General features: G+C 38.2%; 1 protein-coding gene across 1 annotated transcript in view; it reads right to left on the bottom strand.

The window, feature by feature from the left end:
• LOC110153129 (bone morphogenetic protein receptor type-1A-like) overlaps window positions 1-21,823 on the bottom strand; it is a 50,231-nt gene extending 28,408 nt beyond the window's left edge. The window contains 1 exon segment of the mRNA XM_055162605.1: window positions 21,731-21,823. The gene's annotated coding sequence lies outside the window, so the exon portion shown is untranslated.
• Between the last annotated feature and the right edge of the window lie 5,122 nt (window positions 21,824-26,945).

Below are 26,945 nucleotides of genomic sequence, written 5' to 3'. Positions count from 1 at the left end.
CTGACAATATTAGGACAAAAACGTATTTACTTTAAACATAAGCAGCCTATGGTAAAAGTGGGTTTTGTAACTGTTATTTATCATTTAAAATAATTAAAGAAATACTTTGTAAAAATACAAGATTATTATTAAGAGACGTTTTGGGCCAGACACCATTTCCACAAGACGAGACGATACAAGAATGGGTCCACAAGAAGGAGACAAAACAAGATTTTAACATAATTCCTAATATACAATTTTTTAATTTATTTGATTTCGTATTTTTGTTTCCGTTCTATCCCTGCTATTTGGAACTGTAAGAGTAGCAACTCAACATGTAACCCTCTTTTGTCCAATCCAAATGTAAACACAAAAAATCTCATGAGATTATTTTTCTCATGTGTGCACGGTCTTGTTGGAATTTTGTCTGACGAGATCTTGTACCATCCCTTGTAAATAATCTTCTTACACCAGTTTATAGACCAAAACTGGATACTGACTGAACCGATATCTTGGAACCGATGCCCGATGGAACTATTTATCATGGCAGTTGAGAGTAACCTGTATTTTTTTATGAAGCAGGCACTAGACAGTTTCCACATTCATATACAATTCTAATAACAAAGCTTGAATTTATAAAAAGGCAAAAACATTTGAAATACCAGGCAGACACACACAACAATTATCAGTAAATTTGCAATTACAAGTTCTCCATAAATCATCCCACTTCATTTAGTAGATGATAGATAAAGGATCAAAAAAAAAAACAAAAAAAAACTCCTCCCACATATCTGGCTCCCTTATAAGATCCATAAATCCTGTGTAGATAGCGCTCACAAAGAGACAATGACAGAGAGAGAGGAGAGAGGAGGAGGAGGACGGGTCTGGACAAGCTCATGAAGGCCAGTCTGTCAGGAGCAACTCGGAGACAGGAAACTGCTTCCACTCTTTCTGCAGACGCACACGCACACACGCACGCACGCTCCCACCAAATCACACAACACATGCACTTCCCTCTGCAAACAACCCCCAACACCATGAGTGAAATGGAGTCTCGCTTATCACGTCCGGACCGGGAGAGGACAAAAGCCATGGGAAAGAGCTCATCCAAGTGTTTATGCGTCGAAGGTGCATTGTGTAACTTTTCTAGTGAAGGCTTTTCTCCGTGGAGATGTTATTGCTTTGACTGAGATGTTTCAAGTATGGTATTAAACCTTTCTATCTCCATGGAGACCAAACCAGAAAAGTTGCAGGTCAGATCTGTGGAGAGGCGACCCCGCTCAAAGTCAGAATGCCTGTTTTTCTAGGTATTGTTGAGCAATAACAGCAGACTAAAAAAATTTAAGGTAGAGTTGTTTAATGTCATACTGTGGAACATTCTAGGCAGAGCAATGACATCTACATAGAAACAAGGAGGTGACGGACCCTCCACCAAAAAAGCTACACAATGCACCTTTAAAGGGCTAAGGGATCTATATTATAATATTGTTTCCTCATCAAAAACAGATCTGGAGTTGTGTTTTGTTTCATTCATTTAATATAAACCCTGCATATTTAGGCTGAGTTCTTCCCTCAAATGGAAAACACTCCACCTTGTTCCACCTTATGATGTCATGTGGTAATACAGAAAGTGCTCCACTGTGTTTTTAAATTCCATACATCTGTACTAGGCTCATTTGTATAATTTCAGCTCTTGAATTGCCAATCTCTACTGAACTAAAGGTAAAAGGAGCTGTTAACTTGAAAACTACCACTTCATGACATCATAAGGTGGAATAGAGCATTTTCAGCACTGGACATGTTGACAGACTATTAAACTAGGATAACACAAACATGTGTGAATGAAACAAAATGCAACTTCAGGCATGTTTTTGAGGAGGTAACAACATTATAACACTGCTAAAAGCTCACAAAAGTCAAATTTGTGTAATATAGGACTTTTAAAAGATTTTCAGGGTTTTTAGTGTAACTTTCACTCCTCCTCTGGTGTGGATTCATGCGCCAACTTGTCCTCCATTCTTCAGTCTGCTGCGTCTCAGACAACCAGCCATTCTTCCAGCTGGAGGACAGAGAAGAGAGCCTGCCAATATTTTGAAGGCAAACGCTAGACTGGCGATCGGGTTACCAGTCAAATTAAATTGGGAGGCGATCCACCAAATCCTAAATCCTTCACTTTATCTTGAGCTATTTGTAGCCATGGAAAGAGGCAGAAAAACACGTTGCGTTCTTGAAATATTAGAGCTGATTTTTGTACTTAATTTCAAAATGTGTTTGCAAGTTCTGAAGGCAAATGCTAGACTGGCGATCAGGTTACCAGTCAAATTAAATTGGGAGGCGATCCAAAAAAAAGTCCAAATCCTTCAGTTTAACTAGAGTCATTTGTAGCCATGGAAAGAGACAGAAACACACCTTGCTCTAATATATCAAGAATGCTAATTATTGTGATTCTTTCATTACATGCCAGCGTGTTTTGAAGACAAATGCTAGACTGGCGATTGGGTTACCAGTCACTTCAATTTTGTCTCTTACCATGGCTACAAATGACTAGATAAACACCTAGAGCGAATATATCAAGAATGCTCATTTTAGTGCTTCTTTCAAAATGTGCTACAAAGTTTTGAAGGCTATCTAGCCATTTGTAGCCATGAAAAGAGACAAAAACATATCTAGAGCTAATATACTGTATGAAGTGATTCTTTCAGAATGTGTCAAATCCCAAATCCTTCGCTTTTTCTGTCTCTTTCCATAGTTACAAATGACCTGATAAAAAACTAACACAAAAACTTGCATTCTTGTTATATTATTGCTTCTTTGAAAATATGTTAGTAAGTTTTGAAGACAAATGCTAGACTGGCGATTCTGTTACCTGGAAATTGGGAGGCGATCCACAAAAACCCAAATCCTTCACTTGATCTAGAGAGATTTGGGGCTAATATTTGGGGCTAATATGTCTTGAATTATATTTTTTGTGATTATTTTATAGCACATTTTGAAGGCAAATGCTAGACTGGTGATTGGGTAACCAATTAAAGAAAACTGGGAGGAGATCCAAAAAAAAAAGTCCAAATCCTTCACTTTATCTAGTCGCTTGTAGGCCTGGAAAGAGACACACACCTAACGCTAATACATCAAGAATGCAAATTTTTGTTCTTTCAAAATGTTCTAGCAAGTTTTGAAGGCAAAAGCTAGACTGGTGATTAAGGGTGTGCAACAATATTGAAATATCAACATATATTGTTTAATGTCATGATACAGTATTGATATCAAGGGCTGCTGTATCACCAAGAGTGTGTTTTGTTGTATTTTGTTAGAGCGCTACAGTTTTGTTGCTTGTTCAGTGGAAGGAAACTCGTTTATGCAGCACATTTTACATATTTTGAGCATTTGCCTGGTAGTATAGATTACCAGTCCGAGCCTGTTGTTGCCTATGTATCGAGGTATGTATCGTAAAGGCAACTTCTTAATGATACCCAGCCCTACCGGCGATTGAGTTAGCAGTCAAATTAAACTGGGAGACAATCCACCAAATCATAAATCCTTCAGTTTGTCTTGAGCTATCTGTAGCCAGTGAGCCAGGAATGCAAATTTTTGTGATCCTTTCTTTATATGCTTTTTTGAAGGCAAATGCTGATTGGGTTACCAGGCAAATTAAACTGGGAGACGATCCACCAAGACACAAATCCTTCACTTGATCTAGAGGTATTTGCAGCTAATATTTATGGCTAATGTCTTGAATTATATTTTTTGTGATTATTTTATAGCACATTTTGAAGGCAAATGCTAGACTGGTGATTGGGTTACTAATTAAATAAAACTGGGAGGCAATCCAAAAAAAATATATCAAAATCCTTCATTTTATCCAGTCATTTGTAGCCCTGGAAAGAGACAGAAACACACCTAGCGCTAATATATCAAGAATGCAAATTTTTGTTCTTCTTTCAAAATGTTCTAGCAAGTTTTGAAGGCAAAAGATAGACTGGTGATTAGGGGTGTGCAAAAATATTGAAATATCAACACATCATATTGTTTAATGTCATGATACGGTATCGATATCGAGGGCTGCTGTATTGTCAAGATTGTTTTTTGGTAAAATTTGTTAGAATGCTACAGTTTTGATGTTGGAAAGCACATTTCACATATTTTGAGCATTTGCCCAGTAGGACAGATTACCAGTCCGAGCCTGTCGTGGCCTATGTATCGAGGTATGTATCATATCGGGAACTTCGTAATGATACCCAGCCCTACCAGCGATTGAGTTAGCAGTCAAATTAAATTGAGAGACAATCCACCAAATCCTAAATCCTTCACTTTATCTTGAGCTATCTGTAGCCATGGAAAGAGACAGAAAACCGGCAGTGAGCCAGGAATGCAAATTTTTGTGATCCTTTCTTTATATGCTAGCAAATTTTTGAAGGCAAATGCCAGACCAGTGATTGGGTTACCACGCAAATTAAATTGGGAGGCGATCCACCAAGACACAAATTCTTCACTTTTTAGTCTCTTTCCATAGTTACAAATGACTAGACACACAACTAGTGCTAATATATCAAGAATGCTAATTTGAGTGCTTCTAGCCATGAAAAGAGACAGAAAAACACCTAGCAATAATACATCAAGAATGCTAGTTATTGTGATCCTTTCTTTATATGCTAGCAAATTTTGAAGGCAAATGCTAAACTAAAAATCAGGTTAGCAGTCAAATTCAACTGGTAAACGACCTGGCAGTAATACAAACGCAAATTTCTAAATTCAACATGCTAGCAAGTTTTGAAGGAAAAAACTGAAAACTATTAAAAATACAGTAAAATTACACTGTAAATTCACCAAAACCCCAAACAGTCACTTAATCCGAGTTATTTGAACAAAACAGAACAAAAAGAGAAAACTAGTGCTAATGTTAGAAATGCTACTTTTTGTAGTTCAAAACATGCTAGCAAGATTTCAATGCAAATGCTAGCTTACCAATGAAATTAAACTCAAATCCTTCCAAATCCCAACTTTATTTAGACTTGTTTGTATCCACAGAACAAAAGCCTAGCGTAGCGGTAGTACGTCAGGAAGGCTAATTTCCGCTAGCAAATTTTCAAGGCAAATGCTAGACTGGCTATTGGGTTACCAGTCAAATTAAAATGTGAGACAATCCACCAAAACCCAAATCCTTCACTTTATCTTGAGTTATTCGCATCCACAGACCAAAGACAGAAAAAGACCTAGCAGTAATATGTCAGGAATGCCATTTTCTGTGCGTTTTTCATAACATGCTAGCATTATTAGCAACAGCTGTTTCTGCTTTAGATAGCAAGGGCATTTTGAACAGCAGCAGACAAGCTTTTAAAATTTTTCACATGAATGACAAAGACAACTAGAGAAGCAGAGTTTGATATATATAGTTAGCCATTAGTCTAGACTTATTCATAGTAATTTGTGTTTTTTAAAAGGTCCTATATTACACAAAATGGACTCTTGTGAACTTTAAGCCATTTTATAATGTTGTTCTCTCATCAAAAACATACCTGGAGTTGTGTTTTGTTTTATTCACATATTTGAGTGATCCTGCGTTATTGGCCGTGTACATCTCCAAAGCTCAAAATGCTCTGTTCCACCTTGTGATGTCATGAAGTGGTAGTTTTCAAAGTTAACGGCTACCTTTTATCTCTAGAGCCCTATTCCCTGGGGATTAGTATTACCTGTGGATCTTCAGTGATTTGTAATAATTGCAGAGAGAGATCTTAATTCCATGTGAATGTTCCATGATTTTAATTTGTAAAGTAAAAATTCTGCCACAAATTACCTACTATATATCGTCAAACACAGACGTCCGGTGATAATACTAGTCCCGTGCAAATCTGCATCTTAGTGTTTGTTGTTATAATTGCATGCCTTTTCTATATCTTTCTTTTCTTTACATGTTTTTTTCTCTTTCAATCTCAGTCAGCATCGGTAAAATGGAATAATTTACAGACTCTCTCATGTGAATGCGCTGCAAGTAACACAGAGGTGGGGTGATAATTTGCAAATTACCAGACGTCCCCATGTTGTACTTATCCCGTGCAAATAGGGCTTAGTTCAATAGAGATTGTCAATTCCTGGGTTGAAATCAAAGAAATTATTGTAATGAAGGTGTATGGAGTTTAAAAACACAGTGGAGCACTTCCTGTATTACCATATAACATCACAAGCTGGAACAGAGCATTTTCTATTTGAGAGACGAACTGCAGGATTTGTGTGTTAAACATGTGTGAATGAAACGAAACACAAATCCAAGTATGTTTTTCATGAGGAAACATTATGACATAGATCAGAAAATAGTGTAATATGGGCCCTTTAATGAAAAGCTGAGTGCAGAGTTTATGGTTTTTTAAGTCCCAAGTTAGCAGTACCTCCTTGGCCTGCTGCATGTGACATCAGACCCTTACAGCAAGAACATTCACCAGTGAAGCAATGAAAAGAGGTATTGTTCCCCATCCCACCTGTACAGAATAAACCAGCCTTATAGGGAACCAGTGAGCCATGGCTAGCCCTCTGGGGGAAAGAATTTGAGGTCACACGGCTCGGGGGATGCTGGGAAATTTACGGAGATCGAAACCCTAGCGTCAGGTAAAAAAAACAGGTAGGGGACTGGCCTCTATAAAAGCCCTAATGGACGCTGTCTGCTGCTAGGTATAATAACTTTTCATTTGGCTGCAGAGGGAGCCAGCTATAAAAATCCATTATGGAAAGTGATATTTAGCTGCCATGGAGAGGGGCTGGGGAGACGCTGGAGCTGAAATGATGAAGCTACTGCCCAAATGACGCGATATGAAATGGACACTTCAGATTTCAGTTATGACTTAAATTATAGTCCCCAGGCAGGTATAAGGGGCAACTCTGGATTAGAGGTTAAAGCTATATAGCCTTTCTATATATCTATAATTACATGTGTAGAGAAAAATATCAAAGCAATAAAGATAATACGAATAAAGAGATGGGCCTGTATTAAAGGTCCTATATTACGCAAAATTGACTCTTGTGAACTTTAAGTCATGTTATAATGCTGTTACATCAAAAATATACCTGGAGTTGTGGTTTGTTTAATTCACACATGTTTGGAGATGTCTATAATATTCTTTCAAATTTGGTTTCGTCATTTAAATGCACATTGGTACAACTAAAGCAATATAAAACAAAAAACATTTCAACAATTTACACCTTTATATATTAATAATTAGAAAGTTGTGACTTCTGAACACAAAAATGCCAACGTCACATCACTGACCAATAGACAGACTAATAATAAAGAGTTACTCAAAGCTCAAAATGCTTGGTTCCACCTTGTGATGTCATGTACTGGTAGTTTTCAAGTTAACAGCTTCTTTTTTACCTTTTGTTCAGAAGAGATTCGCAATTGCAGGGCTGAGATCATCATCAAAATCACAGTGGAGCACTTCCTGTATTACCACGTGGCATCACCAGTTGGAACAGAGTGTGTTCTGTTTGAAAGAAGAACTCAGCCTAATTATGCAGGGTTTGTGTGTTAAACATGTGTGAACAAAACAAAACACAACTCCAGGTATATTGTGATGAGGAAATAATATTATAACACAGACCTGAATATTGTGTGACATGGGCCCTTTACAGAGAGCTGAGAGAGAGTAAATGGATTTTTTCTATTTCAAATAATAATGGCTTTTGTCCAATTTGTCCCTCCAATGTCTGAACTCTAGACCACAAGACCACACACTTACAAAGCTACACAAAATAATACAAACATAGTCTTTCAGATTTCTGCTAGTGTGATAAACCAATGACTCTGTAAATCTGACACAAAGTAAGTTTGACCTAAATGTCACAAGAACATTCAAGCAGAGAGGAGACACGCGCTTCAAATTAGTGAATGTTGTCTGGCAGTAAAAACAGGGATTGTAGCAGTCAAAGGATTAGCTGTAGACTTCTCAAGTTAAAAAACAAGATAACCGTTGAAAATCTGAAATGACTGAACCACAATTTGATTCAAAATTGATGGACAGCCGCAGTCCATGCACTTCATACTTGACCCTCAACCAAGGACTTTGCAGGCACATTGGATTTGCGAAAACTTTGAGAAAGGCGCAAATAATGCAGTGATTGTATGCATTACAATCATTAATAATCCAGTCTTTCTAAATGAGGAGAGCCAGCCAGGGGCCACACATCAATAATCAGCCTAATGTGTGTCACTTCCTGCTCTGGACCAACGGCAGCAGACTAAATACATGAGAGAGGCTCTGATTGGACAAGAGGCTGAAGCCCACAGCTCCTGAGCTCCACAAATAAATGCAGTAATGAGGGAGATTGGAATCAGCAGTTTGGGGATTTGACCGTAAAGGGTTGGGTGGGGCTGCACTGGTGTCAAAAATATTGACATTTCTTCTTGCAGATTCCTGTTTTTATTGCATTGGCGATGTTTAATCAATTTACCTCAGCTCGCCTTGCCTGAAAAAAACTTTCAGAAGTGTGTTATTAAAAAGGTGCAGTATGACTTTTCTGGTGGAGTCTGCCAATTGCTTGTGTTTTGTTTAGAATGTCCCGGTGTGACAGTAAACATGTCCGTCTTGCATTTGTTCAAAAACATGGGTTTTTATTGACCTAAAAACTTGCATTCTTACTGTGAGTGGGCTGTGATGTGGCCTCTATACAGATCTGACATGTAACTTGGCTCTGTGGGGTCAACTGCTGTCTCTGTAGGGCAGGGGTCTCCCTTTTTTCTCTAGTGAGCTACCTTTACAAAATAAAAATGCCAGTGTTACTAATTTTAGAAGTTGCAAAGAAACTGAGTAATTATAAGAGCCATGTCCAGCATTAGATGGAGAACAGTTAGATGCTTATAAAACAAACCATTATCCATTTATCAGTGCACCAAGTTAGACATCAAAATGATAAATTTACAGTAGTAATTAATCAAATTTTACTCATTATCCACAATACACAGAAATCCCTTGGCGAGCTTGGAGTTGGGTTGGGTTGGAGGCCCCTGCTGTAAAGAAAATAAGTATAATGCCATACTGTGTACCATTCCAGGCATTATCTCCATGGGAGAAGGTGATGGACCCTTATAGTAATGCGTTATAAAAGTAAAGAATTACTGTAATGCATTGCTTTTTGCTGTAACGCAGTAATGTAAGGCATTACAGGGCAAAAAATGTTAATATTTTACTCGGTACAAAAGTGAGTAACGCACGTTACAATGCTTTTTTAACCTGGATTGAAGTGGTGGGTTTTTCTTCATAGAAATTCGCTAAAACCACCGCAATATCAGCAGCGGCGAGACACCGGGGACGTGGCCGCGTAGACCGTCAGTTAACCGCGGGTGAAAGGACCGATGCAGAACAACACGCTGTTTACATCCCTCGCTCTATCATGCTTTCACCTTTCACGGTCTCGCTGTTTTGCGGATTTTTTTGTGTGCAATTTTGCATGCTTTTTGTTTTTACAGTGTATGAACATGTATGCGTACCTCCCGATGCACCTGATTGGCTAAGGGACTCCTGTCTCCTGTACAGTACAGAATGTGTTCAGCTGCCAAATTTAAATAAATGTTCAATCTGTATCAGTGTGATTCTGAAGTGCTGTATGTTTACAAGTTTTCTCCCCGACAAAACCCACAACGTTGACGAAACGTTCTGCACAAAGGCTCCTGCACTCGCACTCAAAAGGCAGAGGACGATGCAAACCATCGCACAAAAAGTTGGACTTCTGGACACGCTGAAGGAAGGTAGAAGTTACGCGCTGTAGCAGAGTTTTGCACCGGTTCGGGTACCCGCAAACAGTTGCTGAAATCAGGACCACGAGCCTGCACAGCAGGGCGATCCGGCGACAGCCGAGCTTACCTCTGTGAGGTGTGGAGCAGAGCCAGTCCTTTCTCCTGCAGTCACCTTCGAGCCCGTCCTGACAGTGAGTCCTGTTTTGGTCCTAGTTCAATTCTGGTTTAGTTCTGGTTTAGTCCTGGTTTAGTTCTGGTTTAGTTCTGGTTTAGTTCTGGTTTAGACCTGTTTTAGTCCTGGTTTAGTCCTGGTTTAGTCCTCCTCTTCAGTCCTAGAATCAGTCCAAGGTTAGTCCTGTTATAGTCCTGGTTCAGCTCTGGTTTAGTCCTGGTTTAGACCTGGTTTAGACCTGGTTCGGTCCATATACGGCGCAAAAGTTCAGCATTTTTGCAATTATTTTGGTGAGAGTAACTTAAAGTAATGCAATAGTAGTGTAATGCCTTACATTTCATTTTAAATGCAGTAATATTGTAATGTAACAAATTACTTTGAAATGACAGTAATAAATAATAAATAACTCATTACAGTTTTAAAGTAACTTGCCCAAAAGCGACCGTTTCATTAAACACATGAAAAGAAACTACAAAACCAAAGCAAACTAAAGAGACCAGATAATGTTCATTCAGGTCAAATAGGCTTACTACATATTCACAAGAATTCTTTAAAAAACAAAATACACCATTTGTTTCCCAATAACCAAACTGCATACACAACTTTAATTTATTTCTTTCAAAATATTATCTGGCTATCCAAAGTTAGCACCAGTAAACACACACGCACAAGACTTGGAGGCCCACACTGTTAGAGCTAAACATGCTTCTCTTCTACTTCTGAGTCTCTCCCCTCTTTCCCCTTTTCCCATTTGTTGCTCTAGATGTGCCCCTCCCCTCTCCTCCTTCTCCTTTACCATTTCCTCCTCCTCTCTCTCTGTCTCTCTCTCTCTGTTCTGCTTCTCATTCCTCTGCTCTCCCCTCTCTCGCTCCATCTTGGCCCCGTCCGTCTCCCCTCCAGGGGCCCCTCCTTGCAGGCGGGCCTCTGGGTGCTGCAGCCTCCCCGTTGGTGTAGGCGCCCTGCCCGACATGCCTTTCAGGGCCTGGGAGACTGCAGCCCAGACTTTCTGGCTCCACTGCCATTGTTTGCTTGGCTGCTCTGCGCCTCATCCCCAGCAGTGGATTAGCATAAGAATACCCCAAAAAATGGAGGCACGGTGGGCAGCAGGGGAGACTCCTCAGCAGCATCTTGGCTTTGCACCTTTAAAGTCTCAAACGTCACTTTTCAAATAAAGCTCTTTTCATATGAGCACTGCCAGGAGTCAAAGAAGACATCAAAACAAAGCAGTCTGGTACCCACAAACCTAGGAAACTAGAAAATAGGGATGTAACAATATCCACATTTCTCAGTACGATATTTTTACAATATACATCTCATGATACGATATTTAGTGGCTAACAAAATTGTGAATACAGTACTTTTTCCATTAAAAAGGCCTTGACAAGTCTTTGGTTCTGTTATAAACCAAAGAGTTAAGATTTAAAGAGTTAAGATTTAAAAGTGCTTAATAAGTTGTGTAAATTGGACTGAAACAGAGCAAATATGCTGAATATGAAGTTCGCTCTGTTTCTTTTAGCTTTTGCTGCACCATAACAATGAATTTAAGCAAAGAGACTTGAGATTCAATATACTGTGATGGTCCACGATATTATTGAGAGACCTTTGACAGTACAAAGTCACAATATTTCAGTTATTGTTGCATCCCTATTAGCAAACAAAAGGTAAAGGTACTAACTTGAAACCTCCCACTTCATGACATCACAAGGTGGACCCGAGCATTTTGAGCTTTGGACATGTAGACAGACTAATAATGCAAGACTACTGAAACATGTGAATGAAAACACAACTTCGGGTATGTTTTTGAGGAGGTAACAACATTCTAACATAACATAAAGGTCCTATATTACTCAAAATTGATTCCTATGAGCTCTAACTATTTTTATGACCGGTTTAGAGCAGAATGCAAACCTTGAAGGAAGAACGTTAAGACTGAGTAATCAATCAAATTTGAAACAAGACTGAGATTCAAGTCTAAAGTCAAAAATACGCTCTTCGTATGATCATTGCCAGCAGCCAAAGAAGACATCAAAACAAAGGAGTCTGTTACCCGCAAACTTGGCAAACCCCACATTGATATGAATCACATTCACTGAATTGAGTTTTACACTGGCATGGGTCTCACTGAAAGCAATTGTGAAAAGGTGGAATGTCATGAGCAGACTGGGGTGCAGACCAAACTCACAGAAGGTGCATTCTAGTTTCAATACGCTTCTATTAAGTTTCATTATTTTTAGGTGCCTGAAATGAGGGTGCAAACATTTTTAACTGAGGTGGCAATGCACCCTTTGGCACCCGCCTAGACCCCTCTAGACCTGGTCATGGTGAAAATTTAAAGCTGATTGGACAAAGCACCACAACACCGGAACAAGCAAGAACAAGAAATCAAACTTTTGTTAAATCCAGTTGAGAGAAAAGCAGAGATATCTTCCCTGTTCACAAATGCACAAAGCGCTTTCATCTCCATGTCTTTCACAATCAAAATAGTCCGTGTTTCTGCGTAAGTAGGCCGAAGTACGTCCATCTGCATCGCCATGTTTGTTTTGTTACGAGCGAATTTAGAGCCGAGTACCATATTAGGAATAAATAGTAAGATAAAAACACCATGATCATGTAGAGTGGGTTAATACAACATTTTATTTCTGCTAAAACAGACTGAAGTATGTCCATCTGCGACGCCATGTTTGTTTTTGGTTCATTTCAGCACTTCACCTTTGGCTTCAAACCAAACCAAACCAAACCGACAATGCTTCTCTGATTGCCCGATCAAAGGTCTAGATGCAAAATCCACATGCTAAAACCAGGAGTGCTCAAACAGACCATCTCGTGACCAGGCGAACATACTGTATATCACCAGGTCCCATTAACGCTTATCTGAAGAGGTGGCACTGGGCTCTAATGTGTTTTTAATCAGGCCCATCTCCATAGAAACGCCTCCATCCATCAGCGCCACAGTGAGGTCTTTGTCCACTCGGAGTCATAAAGCAAACACGGAGAGACCATAAAGACGTTCATAACCATAAAATCGGGAGAGAAATGGTTCAGACATCATCACACTCTAGAGAGACCAGGGCCCACTAATGCACTAGCTGCACACACTACATGCAGAAGGCTATGATCCAACACTGCTACCTACCATTATTCAACCATCAACGTATGTAAACCCTGTGTATTGATTAGGGATGTAAAAATAAATGAAATATTGTGACATCGTATCGTCAAAGGTCTCACAATAATATCTCGGGCCATCTCAATATATCGAATTGCACATTTCTTTGCTTAAATTCATAGTTATGCTGCAGCACCAACCACAAAAATGAGAGAACTACATATACCATGATCCTTTGCTGTTTTAATTCAATCTACATGATGAAACAATTGTTATAAACACTTTTAAATCTGATCAGAAAAGCATATACACAATTTGGTTAGCCACCACAAAATATCGCCGTAAATATCGTATTGTGAGATGGTTATCATCAAAATATTGTATCGAGAGATTTGGATATCGTTACATTCCTAGTATTAAAGTGATTTACAAAAAGGTATGCCAATTAGAAAAGTACATTACAGGTTAATTTCTAAATGACATTAAAAGGGTCTATATTTTGCTATTTTGTGATCTCTTATAATGTTGTTTCCTCATCAAAAACACACCGGGAATTGTGTTTTGTTTCATCCACACGTTTAACTTGCAAACCCTGCATGTTTAGGCTGCATTCTTTTCTACCGCAAAAGGTAAAAGGTAGGTGTTAACTTGAAAATTACCTCTTCATGACATCACAAGGTGGAACAGAACATTTTGAGCTTTAGAGAAGTAGACAGACAGGATGATTCAAACATATGTGAATAAAACTGGGTCTGTTTTTGCTGAGGTAACAATAGTCTATTTTCAATAATATAGGACCTTTATTTTTGTGATAGGTTTGGAGCTGAAGTTACACTTTAGCCAAAATTTAAGAAGAAAGTTAGGGCTGAGCTATGAATCAAATCTGAGTAGAGATTGAGATTCAGTCATGTCTAATGATCAATGATATGCTTGGGTGATTTTAATCGGCAGGACAGCCAATCAAGCATGTGGTTTGGAGCAGAGTTAAGACTTTGAAAGAAGAAATTTAACTATTTCTTTTGTTCTTGTGCACTGCTTAATCGCCCGTATAGTTTATATTCATGAAATCTATACTATCTATATTAGATATTGATACTTTGCAGTTTATGTCATCAACATTCCCTGGAGATGAAGCCAATTGTAGACACTGCTCTGTCTGAAGCTCTGTTAATCAAGTTAGACTTTAATATGAGCTTTAATTTAACACAGTCTGCCCAGTTGACTTAGCTGGCACTACAACAAATGAGCTGATTTGTGCTGTTAAACAAGTCTTTCAGTTAGTTCACAAGTCTTTTCAGTTAGTCACTCTCACCATTTTGTTCAAAACTAAACTCCTAAATAGAACCATGAATGCTTGTATTGATCACAGGCTCCTGAAAATGTGTTGATTAAATCCATTTTGTATTTTGTGTTTTCAGACTGATCTTAAAAGCAATTTGGTAGTTATTCTTAATAAGTGTATTGTGTCACCATGGTAACTGTTACAACTACATACAAGCAGAACACCCCCAGAGCGATGTCATGAAAACCAAAACAAGGGACAACCATGAAATCTCTTCTAACTCATTTTTGGTAAATGGAGCTACTTGGTTAGCTCTATTGCTCTATGGTTAATGCAGTTATGACTGTGGAATTGGCCACCTGTTGATAGCGATTATCAGCTGCCTCTGGCTCCGGCGCCTCCCTTGCCCAAACTCCTCCCAAAACTTTGGCAACAGGAATGCCAGAGTCAGGTAATGGAAAAAAGACGCAGGCACACACAGAGGCACAGACACGCACACAAACACAAAGAGACTAGGGCTGGGTGTCATTAAGAAGTTGGCGATACGATACATACTTCGATACAGTGCACTTTCAATTCAATTTGATTTGATATGATATACTTCAAATTGGTTAAATATGGTTCAGTAAAAAACAAAGTCTAAATGTGATACTAAAAGTTTAAATTTGTGCAAAGTTAAAAAAACAAACACCCATTTTACTCATTAAAACAGTGAAAATGGCTTGTATTAAGTTTCATTTCGCCGAACAAGCAACATAATTGTAGCTTTTTCACAAAATAATTAGGTAAAATATAAATTTAATCATGGCGCTTAATCAAATTAAACTATACGATATATAGATATTTTTGTATTTTTGCACACCACTAATAGAGACATATACACATAATCACATATACAGAAGAATGAACACACACGCATACACATAGATACAAACACACACAGAGACACACAGAAAAACACACAAACACACACTCTACTCTGTTCTCTCCACGCATCATTCACCCAGGCCCTCCACAGCTAGTCATTTCAGTGCACTGCTTAAAGCTAATCTCAAGGCTTCACGGTGAATTCTCTTTAATTTCTCACAACACTGAAGCTGCCCTGTTTCCAGTTGGGACCAGTGGAAAAACCTGACGGGACATAAAAACAGGAGTATTAAATATAGCTGTGAATGTGGCGAGGAGAGCACTGCTGGCTGTATGTGTGTGTGCATGTGTGTGTGTGTGTGGCCAGTTTAAATAGTGGACTCAGCGCTTGGTTTGAGCCAAGACTTGGGCCAGGCCACAGAGCATGTCCAGCCGTTTAGGTGGTCCATGGTGGCTGGTCTATAGCTTTGTAAACAGCATTATTAAGATATTATAGGAAGGGATGAAGTTAAGAATGAAAAGTTGGATCAAATAATAGTTCAATCACGGTGCTGAAAATGCGTTTGAATCGATGTAAATGGTAGTTGGCAACATTAAGGAGTTGTAAACAGAGCTATAAATCAAAATGGCTCCAAATATTGTTATGACAGCTGTGTTTGTGAAGACTGTTGTGATGCCGTCTGCAGTCGCACAACTTCTATTTACAAGGAACCATTTTGTTTTTCAAATCATGTTTATCCCCCCAAATAAAGTTCTCTAATAACTGTGTAGGCCAATATTTATTTAACGTTTTTATTGGTATAGCTGTGAGAAAGTGTCTATTTATTCTTTTTTACTGCTGTAGTTTTGCTCTGTCGAAGTTTCATCGTATTTTGTACAATGACAATAAATCTAATCTATCTATACTATGTCAACATATGATTGAATGGAGCAACTGATACACTGCAGCTGACGTCACCAACTTCCCCTGAGACGTAAAGCTAACTGGAGGCACTGCTCTGTCAGAGTTCAGATTAATTCTAACTTGAGTAACAGAGCTTCAGTCTTAACACAATCTGACCATAAGGAGCTGACCTAGTTGGAACTACAGCAGGTGAGCGATTTGTGCTGTCTCTCTCTAATAATACAACAGTCACAAGATAGCGTAAGCAACAGTTTATCAATTAGTCACTCTCACCTTTTTGTTCAAAATCAAACACAAACATGGGCACTTGTATTGCTCATAGGTTCATCAAAAGGTGTTACTATTTGCCAATGTGTGTATTGTGTCACCACTGTAACTAGGAGTGTGCAAAAATATTGAAATATTGATATATCGTAGCATTTAATTTGATGTTCCAATATCGATATCATGGGCTGCTGTACTGCCAAGAGTATATTTGACTAAACTTTTGTGTAAGAGATACAATTGTGTTGACATTTTCACTGTTTTGCTGAGTAAAATGGGTATTTTTCATATTAACTCTGCACAAACTCAGTGGACTTAGTAGACTTGTAATATCACAGCCACGATTTAACCTTTGTTTTTCACCGAACCGTATCAGATCGATTTGAAATATATCATACCACATCGTACTAAATCAAAAGTGCACTATATCGAAAAACGTGTCATATCGTGGTCTATGTATCGGGGTATGTATCGTATCGGCAACTTCTTAAAGATACCCAGCCCTAATTGTAACTACAGAACATTCCTCCATAGACATACATGCAGAACCTCCTCAGCGTGATGAAACTGCCAAGTATCATGTTATTCGGAAAGTACTTTTTTTTGGCAGCACAAGAAAATTTGAGCTCTATTTAGTTTAGTTACTTAATATATGTAATAAATCCTTGATATGTTAATTAATTAATTAACTTACTAGTGTAAGTATTAGCATTAGTCAACGTGACATGATTTGAGTGAGTAAATTGTAAAAAGGTTACTATTTGTGTACTACAATTGTTGAATGTCAGTATTTTTTGAAATATGAATGAATGGCTAATATTGCTAATACTTCACTAATAATTTGAGGAATACATAGAGTACAAGTGACAAAGCACCCTTATGTAATAGATAACTCTAAGTCAATCACTATTTAGTTTTTGCACTATTGCGGATGATAGTTTTGAGTCTGGATTAAAAGGACACTTATTAGTGAAGATTTATGATCTGAGAGGAGCCTGTTTGAGCGGTGAATGTTGCAAATATGTCGGTTTTGACTAGGGATGGGCATGATTAATCGATTAATCGATAATTGATCATTAAGAATTTCGTCGATTACGTTAATTTTAATCGACAAACCGAATGTAGGTTGCTGTGCGTAGCGTGACCAAACAGGGGTCTGTACATGTGTCTCTCTGCACTCAGAAGGAGCGAGCAAACACAAACATTCGGTCAGTCTGCAACGTACCGAAGCACAAATGCGTATTTAACGATGACTTCTACAAGAAAGTCCACGCTTTCCGTTGCGTTCGGGACAAATGTGAGGCCATGTGCACAGTGTACAAAACAGCACATATGTTTCGGTGTCCAGTGGGAAAAAGTTTTACCAGGTGAGAGTTGCGCAATGTCGATGACGAGTCCCCACCTCCCTCCCCCCGTACGGTGTCCTGGTTTTGACAAATGCAAATCTAGTCACACTAACCTGTATTCCACTGAGTCATGTCTTTTAATCCGACAGAAATTGACCGCATCAGCGACACAAGAGCTGCAGTTTTATCTTCGCTTAGTTTATGCAAATTAGCGATGCGGTTTTAAGTTTCGTTTCTGTGAGAGTTGCGCAAAACTGAATTAAACACATTAATAATTAATAATGTCAAACGGATTGATGTGGCTCTAGAGTGGTTACAGTTTATATGTCGTAAAGTTGAATTTATTTATGCAGATTAGTAGTGTAGATAGTAATAATAATGATGATCATTTTAATATAAAAACGTTAATCATTAATCGATAATCGATCGTTAATTCTTCCGACGATCGATTAAGAAAATTTCATCGAATGCCCATCCCTAGTTTTGATGCTACTTTTCGTTCTTTCTCATTGGTTAGTGCTTAGCTGCTGTAAGCTACCACACATAAACAGCCTGTTTCATCTTACATTAGCCTAGTGTAAAGTGACTATAGTGGCTGTATAAATGTTACTGGACCTGCACTGATACGTAAATGAGCTGTGAAAAGAGGTGTGAATGGTCAGCATTTACACATATAAATAATTACCGCAGCGTGCATGAATTTACCACTAAAGGCTAATAGTGGTAGTTTTTACTTTGTTTACAGGCTAGAATGTCATGCAAAAATGCCATTAGGCCTGCCTACTGTCTTTAAATATGACTGTAAAGAGGCAAAACAACTGTAAATGTGGCCTAAACAAACCCAAGTTAAAATCTAATAGAGTCAATAAGTTTTATAATCAATTGAAGATCCACAGTGACATTTAAAAATTTTAAGATCCCAAAATATATTGGCTGTTATATCAGGTATCTGCAGCTCCAAAGCCTGTTATATCATATCGGTATCATATCGGCTCCAAATAAAAAAAAATAATATTGGTTGAGCCTTATATTTTAATTTATAAAAATTTATAATTATGCCTTATTTGACCCAGTCCCTTTAAATTTTTGCTACTTATTTTGACTTTATTATTACCATTTGTATTTTTGCTCTTATATTATATCGTAATGTGTGAGCTTCTGTGTCCAAATAATTTCCCTTGTGGATCAATAAAGTTTGTCTAAGTCTAAACTAAACTTATATACACAGTGCAATCCCTGGAGATATGCAGATGTACTTGGGAGCTTCTTTGTTTTCCGGGCTGCAGTTGTGAGCGGTGTAGTGCTGAGTGCAGAGGGTGCGTGGTGCGGTGCGCATGGGGCGGGGTGGTGCGCACATATGGCAGTGATTTGGGAGCTGCAGACTGGACGGCTCTGCTCAGACTCTGTCAGCGAGGACCCAGACGCACACACACGTACACAGACATGCACATACACACACAAAAGCATGCACACACACACACTCTCCTGCTCTAAGCATACTTCCACCACTACTCACAGCAAACCAACGCAAAACTACGACTGCTTTAAATAGACGGGCGGCGTACAAGCTGGCTGGGTATCAAAGAGAACAGTCAGATAAAATACATACCTAAGAATGAATATCAAATACTTTTCTAATCTCAGTCCGTGATCTGACTACCAACTAGCACACACACACACACAATCAAAATGGTTCAGGTATGATTCAGTATTGTGTTGTAGTTTTCAACATTGTATGGTAGTACTTTCTTTTCTATTCCCATGTCGTCTTAGATCTGTGTAATCCCTCAGTGGTCCAGGTAGGTTCTATAGTGGTCCACGGGTAGGGCTGGGTATCATTAAGAAGTTGCTGATACGATACATAGGCCACAATACGATACATATTTCAATACAAAGCACTTTCGGTTCAATATGATATATATCAAAATCATGGCTGTGACACTAAAAGTCTTTGTTAAATCACTTCTTGTGCAAAGTTCATATGAAGCACAAACATTTCATCATCAAAACAGTGAAAATGTCAAATGTGTCGCATAAACGAGTTTCCTTTCTCTAAACAAACAACAAAACTGTAGCGCTGTAACAAAATAATTTAGTAAAATATACCAAAAAATACTCTCGGCAGTACAGTGATACAGCAGTTCCTGATATTGATACTGTCTTATCACATTAAACGATACAATATATTGATATTTCTTGTTCCGATACAGCTCAAGATCATGCTAAAGTGTTTCAGGAAAGCTTCATTTCTGTCCTGTTAATGTGACTTTTTTGATACCTACTCAAATGAGAATCTCGTATAGATTAGAATCATATTTTTCGATACAGCAAAGTAGGGTTGTCAAAAGTAATAGAAGTTAATGAGTCTAGTCACTAACAGAAAAAGTTAGAATAGAATCAACTAGTGAAAAATGGCTCTTGCCCCCCATCTGGTAGTATGACATCACCACATTATAATCTGAAAACTATCAATATCAAAAGGTTTTCCAATCTTCATCTGGGATTTGAAAGCTTACCAACTAGCATACGCACACAATTACAGGGTGTTTCTGTCAAAATGATCCAGGTTTCATTAAAAAAAAAAAGTAACTATGAATCATAATTTTATTTGGCTTAGGCAACTGTTGCAAACTTCGCCAAAAGCTACACAAGACTAGACTTCGCTAATAGTCCTTGTAACAGATGCTTAAAATCTTCACTATGAAATAAAATGGCAAGTGCAGAGGGAAAACTGAATAATGAACATAGATAAGAATCACAATTGTAGCAGAATGTCAGTGTGTATTATCCAGATTTAGACATACTGAAGAGTCCAATCCACAAATAGTTATAAGAGGTTCAAACATTAACCGCAGGCTCAAGGCAGCAGCATGTGAAAACAGGTTGTGTACAGCAAGACAACTGAAAATATTGTACAGAGAAGTAGAGGGATGTAACTCAGTAGACATTGTTAACACTGTCCAGAGACGACAGTGATAGAAAACAGACAAAATTTGAAAAGCAAACATAAGCAGGCCCAACTGTTCTTTACATGAATACACACACAAACACACACACATACACACTTCCACATGTCTGGTCTCACCGTCTAACACGGCACACAGCCTTCAGGCTCGGGGTAATCAGGGCTCTTCCTGCTCTCCTGCTCCAATGCAATTAATCAAAGCAGACGACAGCTCAAATGACCCAATCACAGCCTGCAATTAACGAGCAGGAAGCCTTCTGATTGGCCGGCTTTGCCTTCAGCCCCCAGGTCAGGGGTTAATCTTCGCCAAACAACAAAAGGGGAACGGCTTATCAACTTTATAAGAGGAGTCATTGGGGCTGTATACAAAGTAATGGTTGTTTATGCGTTTCAAGTTTGAAGTTTATTGTTCTGGATCAGACAGTCTACTTGGATCATCTAAACTGCTTTTGTTTTTTTCCCCTTAAACGTGCCTGCTGTCAACATTAAAACTCAGCATTCAGACGCCTTTAAAATGTATCTGAAAGAAACCAGGCAGGCCATCTTACTTTCTGCACCCTGTTTGGCAGAAAGAAATCTACTACTACAGAATTTATATTGTCAGATCAATTACTGACTTATACATTTACATTTATATAATTATTCCTTATTTGACACCAGTCTCTTGTTACTTATTATGAATTTATTATTACCATGTATATATATATTTTTTGTTATCATAATATATTGTGATGTGTGAGCTACTGTGTCCAAATAATTTCCCTTGTGGATCAATAAAGTTTGTCTAACGCAATGTTAACACTGTAAAACTATGCAATAAAACTGCACCTCTGTAAAGTGTATTAAAAGTACAAAATACTAAATACCACATGACCCTAGAAGACAACAAAACAGATCTTTGGGTAAAAGTGTGATATTTTTGGCTTCTCAAGATGAGTTCAAAAGTGTTACATCCCTGACGACTAGGGGACAGCTATATGTTGTATAGAAGTGTAAAGAAGCGATATCAAGTCAAGATTAGATCTGCGTTTTAAGAAAAATCGTAACATGAGAAGAGAAGAGAGTTACGAGCACTGTTACGAGCACAGTAAACACCAGAGCAAGAATCACATGGCTCAGTACTGTACCTGGCTGATGGTTCCGTGGCTGTCCTATGTGGAGGTGGTTGAACAGCTCCATGAGGAAGTAGAGTTTTCAAAATGGAGTTTCAAAGCCAATCTGAAAGAAAGAAAAACAATGTGAGTCTTTGCATCCCCCCAAAACAACATAATCTAAGTGCTCTGTTTAAGTGTGTAAGTCATTTATATAGGCAAGATGCATTTTAATTAATAATTTAAAGATTGTAAAATTGGCACAATTCTCTAGGCACAGTTTCTGGTCTGTAATGGATTTAATGTGTCTCATAGTCTAAAAGGAGCTAGATTCATAACAGTCAGCCCCATCATTGGAGGTTTCCTGGATTATTGGAATCCTGATTCACTTAAAAAACAATCTGATTCCAAATTCAATTCACTGGAATGTTCCACAGTATTGTATTAAACCTTTCTATCTTCACGGAGAGCAAACGTGGCCAAGTTAGAGGTCAGATCTGTGGAGAGGCGACCCCACTCACAGTCAGAATGTCTGTTTTTCTAGGTATTTTTGAGCTATAAAACCATTTGTAATTGAATACATGTAAAGGTAGAGCTGTTTAATGTCATACTGTGGAACATTCTAGGCAGAGCAATGACATATCCATAGAAACAAGCAGGTGACGGACCCTTAACCGAAAAGTTACATAGTGCACCTTTAAGAATCAAATTTTTTGAACACCCCTACCCATCATGCCCCAGAACTCGTCTAAATAGTGAAAACAAGAAGATCAAACTTGAAAACCACTATAATCTTTGCGGATGCTGTAAACGGGTGGCACAGCAGCACACATTAGCGCAGTAGCACCTCCGTCGCCACAGAGCTGGAGTGCCTCAGGGCTCAGTCATTAGGCCGGTGTTGATTTCGTCGTGTTTGCAGCTCGTTTGTGCACAGATAAGTGGAGCAGTGCGGCGGACAGCTGTGGCCTGCGCTGGTGAGCTCCCACACAGAGACGCTTTTCATGGGACAGTGACCGTCTCCTCAAAGGGGCCTTTATACGAGCGGAGGAGGCAGACGTCAGGAGTCCACTTCACACCCACACACCACCGCACACTCATACAATAATGCAGACCGAGCAAAAGAGTGAAATAAAAAAATTCTCAATAATATTTTCTTTTTATTTATTTATTGTAATCCAGAAATATAATCTAGTTTGAAAGATTGCAGTGTACATTTTCTATTTTAATCAGTTATGTTTGCTGTCAAAACATTCCTTGCCTCTACTAATAATTAGGATTGTAATAATAATCGAAATATCATGATATCGTATCGTCAAAGTTCTCACAATAATATCGTGGACCATCATAATATATCGAATTACAAGTCTCTTTGCTTAATTCATAGTTATGGTGCAGCAGTAAGTAAAAAAACAGAGGGAACTACATAGACCATGATCCTTTGCTCCAGTTCAGTGCAGACTACATGAAGAAATGAATGTTATGAACACTTTTAAAGCTTAGTTCTTTGGGTTAAGTCAAGGCATTTTAAGAGAAAAAAGAAGTGCATTCACAGTTTTGTTAGCCTCCACAAAATATTGCAATAAATATCATACCGTGAGATGTATATCGTGAAAATATCGAACATAGGGCCTTGGATAGCGTGAGTTGCAACATCCCTACTAATACTGTAAATGTAAAGATCCAACATTACAAGAAAAACATTTGTTATGTAGCATTTGAACTAAAGATGCCACAAGATCTCGTGAGACAAAACTGCCACAAGACCGTACACATAAGAAAAATGATCTTGTGAGATGTTTTACGTGTTGGTGAGTTAATCTTACAGTTCAACAAAGCAGTACTAGAATGGAAACAAACTATGAAATAATGAAATCAATAACAAAATTGTGAGGCCAAACTTGGAAACTGAACCGTGAAATGTATATATTAGTAGTAATTATATTAAATCTCGTCTTGTCTCGTTGTTGTGGACCCAATCTCGTATCTCGTCTCGTCGAAATTTTGTCTCATCCCATCCCTAATTTGAACTGTGCTGTTATAACTCAATGTGCAGATTTCTCTATAAAAAAAAGAGACATTCAGAATTCCCCATAGATTCTGGGGAGGCTAAGGTGTCACACAGTTTTAATAATTTCATTTTATACAATTTGAGGAGTGTAAATAACATTTATTGCCTATATTTACTCTTAACGTGGTCCTTTTAGTCCTGTATAGTTACTTTTAAATGTTTATGAAAGACAGTGGGCAACAAAGGCTAATTTTGTTATGCCAATATAGTAGCTGTGATGTGAAAACCATGACATCACATGGTGGAACAGAGAATTTTGCACCCAATAACGCCGGTTACTCAAACATGCCTAGATGAAACAAATCATAACTTTGGGTATGTTTTTGTAACAACATTCCAACATGGCTTAAAGCTCAGAAGAGACAAGTTTGTGTGACAATTTTATAGGACAATTTTTGACACATCTCACAGTTTCACAGCATTTCAAGGCTTCATTTAATGCAAAACTTCTCCTTTCCATTATCTGCCCTTTGGCTCATTACACGCACATTGTTCCGTTCATTATTTGCATTCTGTATCCACTTTTCCTAAATTCAATAAAGAAGACAAACACTATCAAGAGCCTGCGGTGAGGTCATCAGTGTCCAGCAGCAGCTCCTGTGGTTGTAAACCCCAAACAGCTCGAGCCAAAGCGTCCACAATCAGCTGGAACGTGTCCTGGACTCACAGTGTAAACAGGCCCACCCCAGGGAGGAGAGGAGGAGGAGGAGGGAGAGAGAGAAGGAGGAAGAAGAATGAGAAAGAGGAGGAGGGAGAGGAGGAAGAGGAGGAGAGTTATTCTAGAACAGAGCAGGAGAAAATACATGTCCAACAGACAGGTCATAACATAACACTGGGTCCAAACAGCTGCTACACACACACACATACACACACATACACAGGCACACCTTTATGAATGCTCAGGGCCAGGCCAAGAAAAAGATCAACAATGAAACAGGATTATGCTCGCACACAAGGACAAAATGAAGTTTCATCCAACTATTCGATTGTATGTTTGATGAATACAAGACTTTCTAAACCATCAGGGGTGTGACAAAAATATAGAAATATCTACATATCAATACTAAATTATATGATATGATATACTACATTTGGTGATACATTATATTATATTTTGGGGACAGCACTACAGTTTTGTTGATTTAGTGGAGGGGAAATTATGTCAAGTATATTACATAAACATTCACTGTTCTGATCATTAAAACAGAGGTATTTCATAGGTAGTGGTGGATCGAATCGTAAGGAACCGTGTGATTCCCAGCCCTATAAAACAGTATAATATATTTCACTTGATTCCAGTAAATTTGGTCAACATACCATTTAGTATTTTTATAGTATTTTTATATTTTATAGTATTTTCACACCAGCAACCACCACCACTGAACATGTCTTGTTTGATAAGAAGTACAAATTATTAATAGTCCAATTAGAAGTGGAGGGTCACATCAAGGTCAAGATCAAGATTCAATCAGGTCTAAATCAATGACCAGGGTTTTTCCCCACAGTAAAACTCATCTTTCAATAAACGCGTGTGGTTTGGAACTTCGATGAAGAAACCATTTGTATGTACAGTATATTTTACAAGATAAGACTGTCAATAGAAGTCTGCTGAATGCAGTATGGATCCATTTACAAAGCACTTTATTGTCCGATAATCAAGAAGTGTGGATTAGCATACAGACTGATAGATTTTAAAGTATGCCTCAGTTATGTTAATTTGACTATGAAATCAATACTAAAAGTGATTTTTAAAAATTTTGTTTCTGAAAAATTTATTTTTTTCCACCATAGTGCACAAACCCTATTTTTATCGGTTATTCTGAAAACTTCAGGTTCGAATAGTACAAACAAGTGCTTGTAAAAAACAGGAAACCTTGATACTTTATGCAAGAGGTATTTGGGAATAAAAAAAGAACTGTTTCCACTAAACACCACATAGAACCTTTTAATGTAAAGGAGATGCAATATTACACTTTAACATGCAACATCTGCCATGAATTACATTAAAACTGTGATATGAACATGTGCGTCCTAAAATCTGCCAAACTGCACTATAAAAAGATTTTATTACAACTTCAACAATAATATGTGAAATGTCTACAGCTGTGTGTGTCAGACAGTTGAATGTAAATTCCATAAGTGAAAGCGGAGAAACCAGTCCTCCTCCTTCTCCTCCTCCTCTCTGGTGCAGTAGACTCAGGTATGCACTGACAGGACATGCTTGTGCTCACCTCCCCAAAACAACAGGCCCGGGCTAACAGACGGCAGCTATAGCTCAAATAGTACATTATTCTCCACTGATTAGTTTGAATGGAGACAGGCCTAATGAAAAGACAGGCTGTCTCTGTCCGCTCTATCGAATCCGCAATCCATTGGTTGATCCACTAACAGGCTAATTCAATACAGTGCAATGTTATACATCTGTGAGCTGCTGTGTGTCCGGCTTGTTTTTAAGTGACGCTGCACCTTCAGGTCACAGAGATCATTTCCAGTGACGACCAACTTACACAAAAGTTTATATACAGAAAGTAAAGCCCCAAAGTAATTCTAATTGAGTACTACTAGGGATGTAACAATAACCGAAATATCGTGATACTGTATTGTCAAAGTTCTCACAGTAATATCATGGACCATTGCAATATATCGAATTACAAGTCTCTTTGCTTACATTAAGAGTTGTGGTGCAGCAAAAAGCTTAAAAAAAAAAAGACAGGGAACTACATAGACCATGATCCTTTGCTCCATTTCAGTGTAGACTACAAGAAGAAATAACAGCTCTAAGCACTTTTAAGACTTAGTTCTTTGGATTAAGTCTTGTCAAGTCATTTTAAGAGGAAAAAGTAGCCTATTCACAGTTTCACAGTCAGATGTATATCGTGAAAACATTGTACCAAGATTTGGATATTTTTACATCCATAATCGTGAGCCTTCCCACCATATCGCAACAAATATTGTAGTGTGAGGTTCATACCGTGAAGATATCGTATCGTAAGACTTGGATATCGTTACACCCCTAAGTACTACCCATCTCTGTCTTTGTCCACATTTCTTTGAGTAACTTTTAAAGGCCCCATGTTACACCATTTTCTGAACTATGTTAGAATGTTGCTTCCTCATCACAAACATACCTGGAGTTGTGTCTTTTTTCATTCACATGGATCATTTCAGACCTGGAATTGCAAA

The sequence above is a fragment of the Boleophthalmus pectinirostris genome, unplaced genomic scaffold (assembly GCF_026225935.1).
Source record: "Boleophthalmus pectinirostris isolate CB_2022bp ecotype Guang Dong unplaced genomic scaffold, ASM2622593v1 HiC_scaffold_5, whole genome shotgun sequence".
NCBI lineage: Eukaryota > Metazoa > Chordata > Actinopteri > Gobiiformes > Gobiidae > Boleophthalmus > Boleophthalmus pectinirostris.
The sequence above is the reverse complement of the archived record's forward strand: the minus strand, read 5'-3'. Positions and strand labels throughout refer to the sequence as shown.